Source organism: Artibeus jamaicensis, unplaced genomic scaffold, assembly GCF_021234435.1.
Source record: "Artibeus jamaicensis isolate MK-2021 breed Jamaican fruit bat unplaced genomic scaffold, CSHL_Jam_final scaffold_1964, whole genome shotgun sequence".
NCBI lineage: Eukaryota > Metazoa > Chordata > Mammalia > Chiroptera > Phyllostomidae > Artibeus > Artibeus jamaicensis.
In genome coordinates, this window is record NW_026522030.1 from 73,112,068 (window position 1) to 73,128,676 (window position 16,609).

The following is a 16,609-nucleotide window of genomic DNA, read 5'->3' on the forward strand; positions in this document are numbered from 1 at the left end:
AGAACAAAAGAGCCAAAATAAAAAAATTTTAAAGTTTATGACTAGGCCTTTAAATAAAAATTAAAATGGCCAATAAACATGGTCATTCAATACCTGAATTTATGCTCTGTAAAAAATGAATCGCAATAATATCTAACTCTCAAGATTGTTCTGAGGTTTAAACAAAGTTAAGGTGTGGTCTGATTTGAGCATTATTATTTCTCCTTCCATTGACACTTCAACCCACATAGAAGTCACAAAACCCAACAAAAACAGAGGGAAGAAATGACCAGGACACCAAACAGAACACAAGGAACAATTTTCACCAAGAGAAAAACTCAAATAAATCAGAAATAAAACAGGAAAATAGGCTGTCTTTTCAAGAAAATTTCTTGAACAAATATTAAGACAAAGTGTTTCAAAGTTGACCCCAGAAAGGAGAATCAGTTCCAGCCAGCCTTACTCTTCCCTGCATTTAGTTTTTGTCTCCCACAGATTGATATTATTCATTCAAATATATTGCTCTTATCATACCACCTAATAAGATATCTCATAAGCTTTAATTTGGGTGGCTTTATTGGTTGACAAAAGTCTTAGATGGTAATACTATTAAGTAACATTTTTTTTGGTGCAACTATTATATTCTGGCAACAGTAAATGTTTTTCACATATCATTGCATTTAATCCCTAATCCAGCCCATGAGGTAGGCATGATAATTAACCCCATTTTTTGGGGGTAAGTAAACCAATTAAAATAAAAGGCCTAGCCCTGGCTGGTGTGGCTTAGTGAATTGAGCACTTAGCTGCGATCTGAAAAGTCACCGGATTGATTACCAATCAAAGCACATGCTGGGTTGTGGACCAGATCCCTGGCTGGGTAGGGAGTGGGGGTTGGGTAGGCATGTGAGAGGCAACTGTTTCTCTCTTTCACAACAATGTTTCTCTCTCTCTATCTCCTTCCCTTCCCCTCTCTCCAAAGATAAATAAATAAAATCTTAAAATAAAAGAAAAGACAATGCCTAAATAAGGTACTTGCCTCAGGTTACCCAGCTGATAAACACTGGGACTGGAATTCAGAAAAGTCTTAACTGTGAGAAGTATTTGAATACTCTAGTTTGAGACAAAGTCTTACTTCCTTCTTCTCAAAACTTTTGCTCCCAGCACCCCACTCATTCCTACAACAGGTGCAAAATAACATGCCTTTGTAACCCACAGGGAAAGATGCCATTTTTTATTGGGTCTGGGAAAATCTGGAGAAAACAAATATAGTTAGATCTTACCTCACTTCATAAGCCAAAAAGACCATTTCAAGTAGATTACAATGAAAAGTGAATCCTCCTACCTCATCACAATACTATTTAAAAAGTGAAGAAATGTGTGGATGTGATTCAGTGTCTCAGAATTTATAGTCTTAGAAGAGTTGAAAGAACTCCCAAAAGAGTGATAGATTCTACCTCGTGGAGAAAAAAAATGAACAATCCTAATAACAAAAATCATAATTAGGAATTAAAATGTAAACAATTGAGAACATATTTAAGACTAAAATATAGGGAACTGGTCCAAACGGCAGTGGCAAATGTAGCCCAGCCCCTGATTCAGAAAACCAATGGGAGTCAGCATACAGGAACTGGGCCCACAGATTGGTTTTCCTGTGGGGAACCAGGCCTGCATTGTACCCAGGCTGCTCTGAGGCTTGCTTTTTGCTAAAACTCCCTCACCCTGAATTGAGGCAGAAAATGATTACTGCACAGCTTTAAAGTAACTTCCTAAAGTCTGTGCTAAGGCTCCCAAGGATGGAGTATAACCAATTTGGCCACTTTTTCTCTTGCATTTGCAAACATCCTTTTCTTTGAAGTAATTAGCAACATCTTCTCTTTTGTTATCAGTAAAAGGTAATCACCTAAAGTGAACCTGTGCAGAGTAAGTGAGGACCATCCTCAATGCAATGTTCCCAGAAAAAACAATAAAAGCCTGTCCAGGCAGGAGTCAGGGCATTCTCTCACTCAGAGAGGAGCCATGCCTGTTCCTTTCCTCCACAGGACTTCTGTGGTCCACGTGAATTTGTTTGTTGCAGCCACAACACAAAGACCCTGTCACTAGAGTCCACATCACTAAAATGAGAAAAAGAACATTAATATATTCACAGCTTTGATAAGAAACAGTTTTTAATAAGAAAACACAAAAATCCCTATAAACAATAGGTACAAATCTTTCACAAAGAATAAAATACAAGTTGTAACCAACAACATTTTACAAAAATAATGAGATGTCATCTTTAGCCTATTTAATGAACAGAACTTTAGAAGTATTTAAGACTGAATACAAGTGAGTTTCTGATGGACTGTTATATTTATATTGTATGTGGTAAACTTGTACAATTTTTAGAAAGTGATAAGAAACTATGCATTGGCCTTAAAAGCTTTACTTCCAATTGATTCAGCAAGTCTTCCTTTCTGGACTACTTCTTTAGAAAAGAACTTTTTAAATTTATTGATTTTAGAGAGAGAGGAAGGGAGGGAGGGAGAGAAACACTGATTTGTTGTTCCATTGATTTATGCATTTCTTGGTTGATTTTTGTATAGGCCCTGACCGGAGATCCAACTCACAACCTTGGCGTATTGGGACAATGCTCTAAACAACTCAGGGCCGCTGGACTACTTCTAAGGTTATAATTAGAAATATATCCAGGAGTTAAATCCAGAGGCATTCATGGTATAATTTTTATACTAGCCAAAAGAGAAATACATAGTTAAAGAGGGAAAATTCTAATAAGGTTAACATTTGTTCCTCAAACACACCAAGTTCCTTTTTTTTTCAATAGCAGAAATAGAGCAGATTTATTAAGTGATAGTACATACATTCCACAGAACATGGGAGCTGGCCAACTCCAAGCAGAGACTGACCTCACTCAGGGGCTGGGGGGGATTGTATTCTTATAGGGCAGATATTTCCTGGCTAGTTTTGGCGGGGTCTTATTGTTACAAAATGGACCAGGGGGATGGACCTAGACACCAACCCCCTGCCCCTCTCCACAGGATCTCTTTGTACTATGGTTCTTTGCCCACTACCCTTAGTAATTGTGGCTCTCAATGCCAGAGTTTGGTAAAAAGGAAAGGAACTATTTAAAAGTTATATAGATTTAGAGTAATGACAGAATGTTGCCATTAACATTCCAAAATTTCTTAAAACACCCACAAACACACACAGTCCTTCCTTCCTCCTTTGCCCTGGCAGGCCAGTCTCAGAATATGCCAATCAGAACTGCCCTCCAGATGAAAAAGAACAGAAGTCCTCAGCTCACTTCACATTCCTCTTAGTCATCTGTGCTCGGCTGCGCCAGTTTTCCGCAGTCCCCCAGCACCATCAGCTGTGTCACTATGACCTCCATTTCTTAATCCACGTGGTGTCTTCTCACAGCCCACCAGTGAGAGCCCTTTCACTCCTTTTCTTCCCGGAAATCTCTGGAATTATCTTCCCTCATTGTCCTGCATTGTCTCTACTCCCTTGTGGGGCCTGCCTTTAGTTTAAATCACAGCCAGGTACCTCCTCCTTAACCCTATTTCTGACTCCTCCCACAATTGTCTACACCTGCCAGCACTTCTGCAGTTTTCTGCCTGTGTGGGCTGCCATAGTAAGTTTGGGCAGGAGGGAACTGGAGGTGTGGAGTGAACCATCTCCAAGCTCTCACACAGCTGCTGTAAGAGCGGGAGCTGACTCCCAGTTATGTCACTAGTCAAAGTTATGCATACCTTCTGGCACCATTCTGGCTGGAAGACTAGTCTGCTGTTATTGCTATACGAAATAGTGTTTTTTGCATATCAGCTATGAAGCTGGCCTGCAAAATAATCTCAATGACCCTGCTCCATGTGCAACCTTCCTTCAGCTAGGCCTATTATCCTATATTCCTAGACACCCAAGGTTCTGGACCCTGTTATATTATTGCACATGTACCAGTAGTATATTACTTTAACACTACTGTGCATGTGGTCTCCTATGATTTTCCTTGATTGGACACTGGGGAAGGAGGTCACATAATGTTAATTTATTATAATGCTATTATAATGAAGCAGGGGTCAAGTAGCATCTTCTGGGTGTGTGCACTCATGATTCACCATGATTCAGCACTTTTCCAGAAAGCAGGAACAACTGATCCTAGAACAGGGTCTCTGTCTTGTATCTATGTCCTTTATCTTAGCCCTGGGGCATCTCCAGAGTTTCCTTCTTCTTAACTCCTGCCTCAACTTCCCTGCTGAGAGACCTGGTTCTCAAAAATCTTTTCGCGCTTATTGGAGGGCAAAGATCATTCTTCTGTAACTTCTTCCGGCTCAAGCTCCTTTTCCTGCCCAGGCTGTCAGCATATTCCTTCTGAAAGGACCAACTTACTGGAGAGCCTTGCCCACAGTGAACATTCAGGATGACCCATTGAACAAATTAATTGCCCCAAATGGATCTCCCTTGTCCTGTGTTTGAAGTGCAGCTAGGAATATGGTAGCATATCTTGGAATCTATGGAATGGGCAGTGAGGGCTGCTTCCCAGGCCTCCCTCTATGGCTCCAGGCAGTTTTACAGGTGAGCAGGAAAGGCTAGCCAGAGGCCAGCTGAGAAGGAGTGTGGATGACTGGGTGAACGCAGAGCCGGGCTGGGATTAGGGTGAGTAGAGGGAGGCATTCCCCTGGGGGCAGAATTTAACAGGATGCCAAAAAATTCAGTGTTCAAGGTAAATAATATTTTAATATAATATTAAAAAAAATCAGTAGTAATGCAAAAAATAAAACAATGACAGACCAAAACCAAAAGAAAAACAAAAAACTCCAAAACCCATGATGAAGAAAACATTAAAGACAAGATCTCACAGTGCCACGCTAAACCATACTAAGCCTGAGGCAAAAAGGACAGTGTTTGCCCTTATAAATATGTTTTATGTGTTTTTTAAGTGGTCATTTATTTTTCAGAAATTTAAAGCAGTTGAAAACTTTTGAGAAGTTTCAAACTATGTTTATTCAACATGTAGCTGAGAAGTTAGTGAACGATGACAGCAAGGCAAATGTCAAAATGCCTGATAGTCCTCTGAAGATGAGCTTGAACATAAAGACCGGGACACAAAGGAATGAGCTTTTTCTTGACACCTTGAGATTTTAGTAGACACAACAAATAAAAGCTTTTCCAACATGAGAACTTAGTAAATGAGGATCCAAAGATTACTGTTTTTTTTTTTTTTAAGTGTGTTTAAGGTGATTAACCATAATTAAGCCTCTTACAGGAAACTTTCATCCCTCTCTTCCCATCCCCTGAAAGAAACCTCTAGGTTGAGCTACCAAAGATAAGATTCTGGGGAAATAGGGAGAACAATGAATGGGAAACCATAAGGACACACTGGGGAGTGGGTCAGCTCAGGGTGCAACACTCAAGATAAAGTCGTTATCTGGGTTCTCAGGTAAGAAACCTGGGACTCCTGCCCTGGCTGGTGTAGCTCAGTGGATTGAGCGTGGGCCTGAGAACCAAGGGATCATGGTTTGATTCCCAGTCAGGCACATGCCTGAGTTGCAGGCCAGCTCCCAGGAGGGGACACACAAGAGGCAACCATGCATTGATATTTCTCTCCCTGTCTCCTTCCCTTCCCCTCTAAAAATAGATAAATAAAATCTTAAAAAAAAAAAGAAACCTGAGACTCTTGACTGCAGATTTCTCACGTCCCTTCATCACAGTCCCATTTTTCCTACCTCCTGAAAAGTCACCGAAGCCCCCAGCTTCTGCACTCTGGTCATTACCCTCTCTAACTCCTTTCTCTTTTGTGAGAAGCAAGGGGGCCCATGCCCAGGTGGGCACTTGGGCACAGTATAATGGTATTTAAGCCAACTTCCAGAGAATCACGCCTGATGGAGTGGGGATGGGGAAAGAGTTTCCTCTGTGTCAGTTTAACAACAAAGCATAACAGAAAATAAAACCTCAACAAATAGGTATCTTCTACACACTACTGCTAAAGTGAATTCCAAATGGACAAGATTTAGAAAAATACTCCGTATTCTAAAAGTTTTGTAATGGGAAAAAGCCATTCTAAGCATGATTTTATATTTAAATATCCAATTTGAAGATTGGAGGGATTTTTAGTATTTGTTATGATTTTATTATAATATTACACGTGCCCATTTTTTACCATTCTACCCATGTAGAATGTTTTTCTCCAGTACTTCTAAAGAAAAACAGCAGTATCCTGCTCCAACCCTCCACATTACTAATCCCTGTTCCTTAGAAGCATGATTTAAAACTTTAGGGGCTTATTATGGCTTTATGTCTATATTTATACATGATAATCTTATAGTGCTATTTTTATGCCTATTTTAATATATTAGCCTGTAAACTTCTTATTCTGGCAAACAAGAATGTAATTTTTTGGCATTTCTTCAATATTTATTTCTTTTCATTCTTTCATCTTAAAAATATTATAATTTCTGAGTAAATTATAGTATTTACACTACCATGATAAATACTAAATTATCATGATACATAATGTATCCTGAATATGTTCTCTTTATGGCACAACTTTCCTTTCTCTAGGCTCAATTTTTTATGCATAAATCATTCACTAAATCCCCACCCCTCTGATTGCCATATCCATCAAACACATCAAATATTCTGTTTCCTCTTTCCCCTTCCTTCTCTTTTTCCCTGAGATATTTCTCCTGGAGGCCACCCCCCACCCCCCGCTTGCCTCCACTCTCTCTGTATTCTTGCTCTCTAGGCTTCTCTTCCCACTGTCTTTTTCTAGGTTTTTTCTTCTCCATCCTCCTGGGACTTTCTTTCCCCTCTTTCCTATATCATCGACTACAGTTTCCAGAACTTGCATCATTATTTTTCTAGTCTTTTTCTATTATTTTGTGGAATATACTCTCATATAGATTTCTAAGGATGGCAGTTAATTTTTTGAGGCCATGTATCTGAAAGTCATATTCCTTCAGAATCTTGAAGGCAACTCTCGTGATAATTTAATTTATAGTTTGCTGATTAGAATTCAATATCATCCTAATCCCCAATCCTTTGTATGTAACTGGTTATTTATCTTTCTGAAGAAAACCAGTCTTTTAAAGTTTTCTTTCCTCTTTTGTGTTGTTTTGTGTGTACATATCTGATTACATCTATCTTGCCGTGCATTTTCTGACTATATTTCAGTTTGGGAGTTCATGTCTTTTCATGTTAGAAAATGTTCTTTTTCTTCTTTGCTGATAACTTCCTCTCTGTTTTCTTGGCCCTCAATTTTAGACTCTACTATTTTTATTATGGTCTCTCAAACCAATCTACTTTCTTTATTGTCTTCTCTTGGTTTTCATCTTGTTGTTCCACTCTGTGAAGTTTTAAATTTTTTCACTCTGGTTCTTCCTCTTATTTTTTAAAATATCTAGTATATTTTGTTATTTTAAAGTGCTTTTTTTGTTCTCTAGAAGTTTATTTGAATAACTTCTCATGGAGTCAGTGTTTTTTTTTTTTATTGTTTGAACATACTACACTGTAGTGTTCTGAATTTTTTTCTGCTCCCAGCTGTTTCCTTCTTGCACCTTAAACTATTTTTTAAAACTATTTAGGTTGGTGTCTTTTATGTTAGAGTCTTCCTTCAACTACTTGATCCTCAAATAGTCAAGTTCAAGAGTGAGGAGCTAAACACACAATCAGAAGCTTCAATGGGGGTTGCTGTGTGTGGGCTTTGTTGACCTGTTTCAGGTGCAGATGAACCATTCCAATGGAGGGGACTCTAGCATCTATATATTTTTTCTTTCTTTTTTTTTTTTGGATCAGTTTTCTCAAGAGAATCCCTACATCTTCTCTTTGTGCCTGGCAGGAAGCCTAGCTGCTGGTGCTCTCAAGGCTGAGTGGGAACAGATAACTAGGGTGGGTTATCTCAACAATTTATTGTGTAGATTTACATCTGAGTTTTCTTTTTCTGTGTGTCATCTTCAACCTAAACTTTAGCTCACATCCATGAAACCAGAGCCTTTAAAATTTTTTTAATTTTAAAAATTGTTTTTCAAGTACAGTTGTCTCCACTTCTCCCTTTACTCCCTCCACCCCTAAACAAGAAAAGAAGCAAGCAAGCAAAATACAACCAGAGACATTGAAATAAAAAAACAGAGCCTTTCTGATCACAATTTGGCCTTTGTTGGGGAGCATAGAGGGTGGTGTTAAGCTGTGAGGGTACAAAGCAGATTAAGAGCTATTTCATTTTCTAGCTACATGCAGTGTGCTAGAGGACGGGTTGGAGGGCAGGAGAGTGTATCCATTTGCTTCAGTAAGGAAAATGGTTAAATTTCGAATTATCACAGGGTTTAGTTTACCATAAAAACACTAAAAATTTGCTAAATCCTCAGTCTTTGTTTAGTTTTTAATGTGACAAACTGACAATGGGTAGGAATGTCTTCAACACATCTTCTAGACCTTGTTGGCGGAACTGGTGTCTGTGTATCTTCCAGGGAGACAGTATTATTCCTGATACAGTATCAAGAAGACTTCCGCTAGACCCTTCTGAGCTAGTTTAAGGAGCAGCTGCTATTGGGATTTGCAATTCTGAGGGCAACCATTCCAATGCTAAACTCACTAACCATGAATTACTAACAGCATGTGCCATAGGCCTGGAGTCCCACTGGATCATCAGCAAGTGAAGTTTATTTCAAGATTCCTTGGACAACTGGAACCATTAGCCCCCATTCTGACCAGTGGAGTAAGAAGAATTGATCCCTAGGACCCCTTGAGTTATCTAAGTGTGTACATTTCTATTGTGCAGTTTAGTAGACATGTCACCAACATGTATGTAAGGTTGTTTTTTGTTTTATTTTGTATCCTTTCATTGCTTTGAGAGAGAGAGACATAAATGTGCCAGGACTGATCCCACAACCTTTGTGTGTGTGCCCTACCTAACCAGGAATTGAACCCATGACCTTTTGGCCTATGGGACCATACTCCAACTATCTGAGCCATACCAGCTATGGCACGTACCTGAGGTTTTGAATCAGTCTTCATCAAGATTCTCCTCTTCCTCTTCTTCCCAGCAAACTCTGCATTGCATGTTAAGTAGCTCCAGATAAGCAATTGGGTGATGTGTAGTACCTCTCTTGCATGGTAAATAAAGTCCATTCTTTGTTGACCAGATCTTGTTTTTGTCGGTTCTTTTGAGGAAATTGTTGGCCAAACTCAATATGTGTGTTTATTTTTCTTTCATATTTTTCAATGAAGTACTTAAAATATTAGATATTGATAAATATTCAGAGAATTAATATAATGTGATATGATAAAGGCTAAGTAATTTAGAATGGGGTTATGGGTATGGCTTTTGATAAATTGCTATTTATTTATTTATTTATTTTTATTTTTTTGGAGTAAAAATAGCCTCTTTATTTTTTATTTTTTAAAATTAATTTTATTTAGTTATTTTTCGAGTACAGTTTGTCTATTTCTCTCATGCCAGCCTCCCCCGCCCCTTGCTTCCCACCTCCCTCCCATTTCCACCCCCCTTAGTTCTCGTCCCTGTTTCCTTCCTATTTGTTCCTCCAAATCCCTCCCCCTTTTTCCTCTTAATTTCCCTTCCTTCTCCCCTCTGGTCACTGTCCCCTTGTTCTCTATTTCAGTGTCTTTGTTTGTTTTTTTTTCTGCTTGCTTGTTTGTTTTGTTGTTTAGCTTCCTGTTAAAGGTGAGATCATATGGTATTTGTCTTTCAGCACCTGGCCTATTTCACTCAGCATAATGCTTTCCAGTTCCATCCATGTTGTTGCAAAAGGTAGTAGCTCCTTCTTTCTCTCTGCTGCATAGAATTCTATTGTGTATATGTACCACAATTTTTTGATCCATTCATTTACTGATGGGCACCTAGGTTGCTTCCAAATCTCGGCTATTGTAAATGTGCTGCTATGAACATTGTGGTGCATAGATTCTTTGAAATTGATGCTTTAGGATTCTTAGGATATAATCCTAGCAGTGGAATTGCTGGGTCAAAAGGCAGGTCGATTTTTATTTTTCTGAGAAAATTCCATACTGTTTTCCATAATGGTTTTACCAGTCTGCAATCTCACCAACAGTGAACTAAGGACCCCTTTTCCCCACAACCTCTCCAACATTTGTTGTTTGTTACTTTGTTTATGATAGCCATCCTGACCTAGTGGTATCTCATTGTGGTTTTAATTTGCATCTCTCTGATAGCTAATGATATTGAGCATCTCTTCATGTGACTCTGGATCTTCTGTATGTCCTCCTTGGAGAAGTGTCTGTTCAAGTCCTTTTCCCATTTTTTAATTGGGTTGGGTGTCTTCTTAGAGTGGAGTCGTGTAAGTTCTTTGTATATTTTGGAGATTAAACCTTTGTCTGAGGTATCATTGGCAAATATGTTTTCCCATACAGTTGGTTGTCTTGCTAATTTAATACTGTTTTCTTTAGCCACGCACAAGCTTTTTATTTTGATGAGATCCCATTTGTTTATTCTTTCCTTTATATTCCTTGCTCTAGGGGACATATTGGTAAAAATGTTGCTGCGTGGAATATCTGAGATTTTCTTGCCAATGTTCTCCTCGAGGACTTTAATGGTGTCACGGCTTATATTTAAGTCTTTTATCCACCTTGAATTTATTTTTGTGTATGGTGTAAGTTGGTGCTCAAGTTTCATTTTTTTGCACATAGCTGTCCAGTTCCGCCAACACCATTTGTTGAAGAGGCTATCTTTATACCATTTTATGTTACTGCCCCCTTTGTCAAATATTAATTGACTGTGGAGAGTTGGGTTGATTTCTGGGCTCTCTGTTCTGTTCCATTGGTCTATGTGCCTGTTTTTATGCCAGTACCAAGCTGTTTTGATTACAGTGGCCTTGTAATACAGTTTGATATCAGGTATTGTGATCCCTCCTACTTTGTTCTTCTTTCTCAAAAGTGCAGCTGCTATTCTGGGTCGTTTATGGTTCCACATAAATTTTTGAAGTGTTTGTTCTATGTGTGTGAAATATGCCATTGGTACTTTAATAGGTATTGCATTGAATGTGTATATTGCTTTGAGCAGTATGGACATTTTGATGTTAATTCTTCCAATCCATGAACAAGGTATATGTTTCCATTTGTTTGTGTCTTCCTTGATTTCGTTCTTCAGGGCTGTGTAGTTTTCTGCATACAGGTCTTTTACCTCCTTAGTTAGGTTTATTCCCAGATATTTTATTTTTCTTTTTCCTATATCGAATGGGATTTTTTTCTTGATTTCTGCTTCTGCTGATTCATTGTTGGTATACAAAAATGCCTTTGATTTCTGGATATTGACTTTGTATCCGGCTGTTCTGCCAAATTCATTAATTAGTTTGAGCAGTTTTTGGGTAGAGTCTATAGGATTTTCCATGTACACTATCATGTCATCTGCAAACAGTGACAGTTTTGCTTCCTCCTTTCCTATTTGGATGCCTTTTATTTCCTTTTCTTGCCTGATTGCTGTGGCTAAAACTTCCAACACTATATTGAATAGAAGTGGTGAAAGTGGACATCCTTGTCTTGTTCCTGATCTTAGTGGAAAAGCTTTTAGTTTTTGCCCATTGAGTATGATATTGGCTGTAGGTCTCTCATATATGGCCTTTATTATTTTGAGAAATGCTCCCTGTATTCCCACTTTGCTGAGTGTTTTTATCATAAATGGGTGTTGTACCTTATTGAAAGCTTTTTCTGCATCTATCGATATGAACATGTGATTTGTGTCTTTGCTTTTGTTTATGTGATGTATTACATTTACTGATTTGAGAACATTGAACCATCCTTGCATCCCTGGGATGAATCCCACTTGGTCCTGGTGTATGATCTTTTTGATATATTGTTGGATGCGATTTGCCAATATTTAGTTGAGGATTTTACTGTCTATGTTCATCAGCGATATTGGCCTGAAGTTCTCTTTCTTTGTTGTGTCTCTATCTGGTTTTGGAATTAAGATGATGCAGGCTTCATAAAAAGAATCTGGGAGTTTTCCATCCTTCTGGATTTTTTGGAATAGTCTGTGGAGAATAGGGGTTAGCTCTTCCTTAAATGCTTTGTAGAATTCTCCTGTGAAACCATCTAGTCCAGGGCTTTTGTGTGATGGGAGTTTTTTGATTACTGCTTCAATTTCATCAGCTGTGATTTTTCTGTTCAGGCTTTCTGTTTCTTCTTCTTCACTGAGTTTTGAAAGATTGTATTTTTCTAGAAATGTGTCCATTTCCCCTAGGTTTTCAAATTTCTTGGCATACAGTTCTTCATAGTAATTTCTTACAATCCCTTCTATTTTTGTGGTATCAGTTGTAATCTCTCCTCTTTCATTTCTGATTGTGTTTATTTGTGTCCTCTCTCTTCTCTTCTTGATGAGCCTGCTTAAAGGCTTGTCTATTTTGTTTATCTTCTCAAAGAACCACCTCCTGGATTACTTGATCCTTAGAATTGTGGTTTTAGTTTCTATGTCATTTAGTTCTGCTCTAATCTTGTTTATTTCCTTCCTTCTGCTTGCTCTGGACTGTCTTTGTTACTGTTCCTCGAGTTCTTGCAGGCATAGGGTTAGGTTGTTGCTTTGAAATGTTTCTATCTTCTTTAGGTAGGCCCGTATTGCTATAAACTTCCCTCTCAGGACTGCCTTTGCTGTGTCCCATAAGTTTTGGGTTGTTGTGAGTTCATTTTCATTTGTTTCCAGAAACGTTTTGATTTCTCTCCTAATTTCATTCTTGACCCATTCATTGTTTAATAGCATACCATTCAGTCTCCATGTTTGGGTGCTTTGGGTTTTTTTCTTTGGGGTTGGTTTCCAATTTCAGTCCCTTGTGGACAGAGAAGATGCTTAGTGTGATTTCAATTTTCTTGAATTTTTTGAGGCTCGTTTTGTGTCCTATCATGTGGTCTATCTTTGAAAATGTTCCATGTGCATTTGAAAAGAATGTGTACTTAACTTCTTTGGGATGAGGGCTCTATATATATCAGTTAAGTCCATTTCATCAAGGGTATTGTTTAATGCCACAATATCTTTGTTGATAATTTGTTTGGAAGATCTGTCCATTTTTGATAGTGGGGTGTTAAAATCCCCTACTATAATTGTGTTGCTGTCAATATCTTTCTTGAAGTCCTCTAAGATTTTCTTGATATATTTGGGTGCCCCTATGTTTGGTGCATATATGTTTACAATGTTAATGTCTTCTTGATGGATTCTTCCCTTGAGTATTATGAAGTGACCTTCTGGGTCTCTCTTTATGGCCCTTTTTTTGAAGTCTATTTTGTCCGATATGAGAATTGCTACCCCAGCTTTTTTTCTTGTCCATTTGCTTGGAAAACTTGTTTCCAGCCTTTCACTTTTAGTCTGTGATGGTCTTTTGTCCTGAGGTGGGTCTCTTGTAGGCAGCATATGTGTGGGTCATGCTTTCTTATCCATGCAGCTATTCTGTGTCTTTTGATTGGAGCATTTAATCCATTTACGTTTAAGGTTATTATTTATAGGTACTTATTCATTGCCATTTTTGTACCTGTGTTCCTCTCTGTCTCCCTCTTATCCTTCCTTCCCTTAAAGCAGTCCTTTTAGTATTTCTTGTAGAGCTGGTTTGGTGGAGGCATATTCTTTTAGACTTCTTTTGTCTTGGAAGCTCTTTATTTGGCTATCTATCTTGATTGAGAGCCTCGCTGGGTAAAGTAGCCTTGGTTGTAGGCCTCTGGTTCTCATTACTTGGAATATTTCTTGCCATTCTCTTCTTGCTTGGAGTGTTTCCATTGAGAAGTCAGTAGCTAACCTTATTGGGGCTCCCTTGTATGTTATTTCTTTTTTCTCCCTTGCTGCCTTTAGGATTCTCTGTTTGTCTTGGAATTTTGCCATTTTGATGATGATGTGTCTGGAAGTGGGCCTCCTTGGGTTCTTCCTGATTGGGACTCTCTGTGATTCCTGGATTTGTGAGACTTTTTCTCTTATCAAATTAGGGAAATTTTCTCTCATTACTCATTCAAATATGTTTTCTATCCGTTGTTCTTCTTCTTCTCCTACTGGTATTCCTATTATTTGGATATTATTACATTTCATATTGTCTTCCATTTCTCTTAATCCCTCTTCATTCTTTCTGAGACTCTTTTCGTTTTCTTGCTCTTTCTGTGAGATGCTTTCTACTTTGTCCTCCAACTCACTAATCCTATCCTCCACTTCATCTATCCTACTTTTGAAACTCTCTACTGTGTTCCTCAATTTGGAAATTGTATTCTTCATTTCCCCTTGTCCCTTGCTGATAGTTTCCATTCCCTTTTTCATGTTGATGTAGTTTGCAGAGAGATCATTGTAGTTCCCCTGTAGTTTCTGATAGTTCACTGTGAGCTCTTTGAACTTCGTAATGACCAGTGCTTTGAATTCACTATCTGATAGTTGATTAGCCTCTAGTTCATCTAACATTCCTTCTGAAGTTTCTGCTTTTTCTTTCATTTGGGGATTATTTCTTTGTCTTCCCATTGTTTGAGACTCTTCTTGTTAGTCTCTGCTTCTAAAATTGATCTGTTCTGAAACCCTGGTTTTATGGTGTGAACTTCTGTGGTATGATCCTTGTGAAGTTCAGTGGTGCAGACTCCTTGAAATTTCTTGATGTTCTCCGTCTCTACCTACTCTCATGCTGGTCCTGGTGCTGGTCCCCACGCTGGTCGCCTACCACTGCTGAATGTCCTGGCTCTAGTAGCCGGCTCCTCAAGCGCCCAGACCCGTTACTTCGGCAGCGGCACAGGAGCTGGGAATGTCCTGGCTCCTGTAGCTGGCTCCTCTGCAGCCCAGGGCCGTCACAGGGGTTTGGAGCATCCTGGCTTCCATACCTGACTCCCCGGCATCCTGTCGCTTTGCTATGGCAGCAGCACAGGGGCTGAGAATGTCTTGGTTCCCGTAGCTGGCTCCCCGGCGCCCAGGCCCATCTATGGTGGCGTCACAGAGGCCTCAGGTGTCCCTGCTCTTGCAACTGACTCTTCTGATGCCCAGGCCGGTAGCTATGCATCGGCACAGGGTCCGGTTCCTGACTCCTCTGTTGCCCAGCTAAATTGCTATTTATTTATTACTTACAATTGCATTTTTGTTATTTCTCCATTTGAAGCAGTTCACGACCAGCACAGTGCCTTTCTTTCTTTTTCTTTGTTTCTTTCTCTTCCTTCCTTCCTTTCTTTCTTATTTCCTTTCTTTTTTCTTTCTCTCTCTGTTTCTTTCTCTTATTTCGATAAATGAAATTATTCCTTTAAGAAAAAGGCACCAGTCTTTCAAATAGGTAGACAAAATTTTCTAGTCATCTCTTACCTTTCTCCTGTGGAGACCCAAAATAATACCCTAGAAACACTCAGCAAAGTGAGCTTTAGCTTCCTTGGCTCTAATACTGGCATAAGGCCAATTCTCTTCATTGGTCATTTGATCTTGGGGTCGTCCATCAAGGCTGATTGCAAGGTTTTCACATCACAGATGCTCATGGATCCTCCATAATGGCAGTGCAGAATTGCAAGCACTTGGCCTTACCCTCACCGAGCTCAGAGATGTGGCCAATGCTGTTCTTGTGCAGTGAGCCCAGGCCTGCCCCAATGTCCACACCAACCTCACAACTCATCCTCTTGTCGAGGCTCAAGTGCTGTGAACTTTGCTTGGGCATATCCAGTTGCCCATGCAATCTCAGTGTCCCTGAGGTACTCACATAAGTAAAAAGCACCAGGAAGCAGTTGTGGCCCACAGCCATCATGTTTTCTGTGATGAAGATCATGGCCAGCAGCAGCAATGTTTCAGAGGCCAGAGTCACTAGGGCCACCTTTTTGTCAGCATCGGCCAGGTAGGCACATGATGCTGTCATGGCTGACTGAGGCCTCTTGGCTGCAGATGGTATACACCCAGCCACAGCTACTGCTGGACTTGAACTTCAGCTCCCTGAAGGGCATTCTGTAGCCCTGGGGAGTGGATGTCTGTTACTCCTCCACCTCCTGGTGTAGGTTGAGGAGATCTGGCACCTGAAGCCTGAGGAGCTATTGGCCAGGAGCTCATTGTTGGGGTTCCTGTCCAGATGAAGAATCGTGGAGCAAATGTGCATCTTGAAGTACTTGCATACTCACCAGTCATTTTCCTGCTGAAAAAAGAAGATGGAGATGACACAGGAGCCGCTGCCCACAGTGTACTTGTTCTTTGGGGACCCAGCGCACACAACAAGCAGCCAGGTTGTTCATAGGATGATGAGTTCACAGGTTGATTCACAGGATGATGAGTTTCCCTGTGCCACCCTTCAGCACCTACACATAGGCATTATGGCCTGAATGGTAGGTATAGATGTAGTACTCTTAGGAGCCCATACTATTCCTTGAGCTTGTATATCTCCTGATGGTTGGGGCAGATGTCAATCTGTGTGCAGTCCTTGTTCTAGGTGTGGCAGCTGATGGGATGCTCCAAAAAGCTATGGTAAGCCATGATTTCTCAGCTTCTTCAGGTTCCCCATCACAGACTCTGGGCAGTTGGCATGATGAACTGACTCTGGAACTTGCAGACAATTCCTCCAATGAACTGATGTTTAAACTGAAATCTGGCACTAGCTGATATGGCTCAGTTGGTTGGACATTGTCCCCTACCAAAAGGTTGCAGGTTTAATTACCAGTCAAGGCATACTCCTAAGTGGAGGATTCTACCCTGGATATAAGC

General features: G+C 39.7%; 1 pseudogene; it reads right to left on the reverse strand.

The window, feature by feature from the left end:
• Positions 1-15,342: 15,342 nt before the first annotated feature.
• On the reverse strand, positions 15,343-16,381 carry LOC119064827 (actin-related protein 2/3 complex subunit 1B-like; annotated as a pseudogene).
• Between the last annotated feature and the right edge of the window lie 228 nt (positions 16,382-16,609).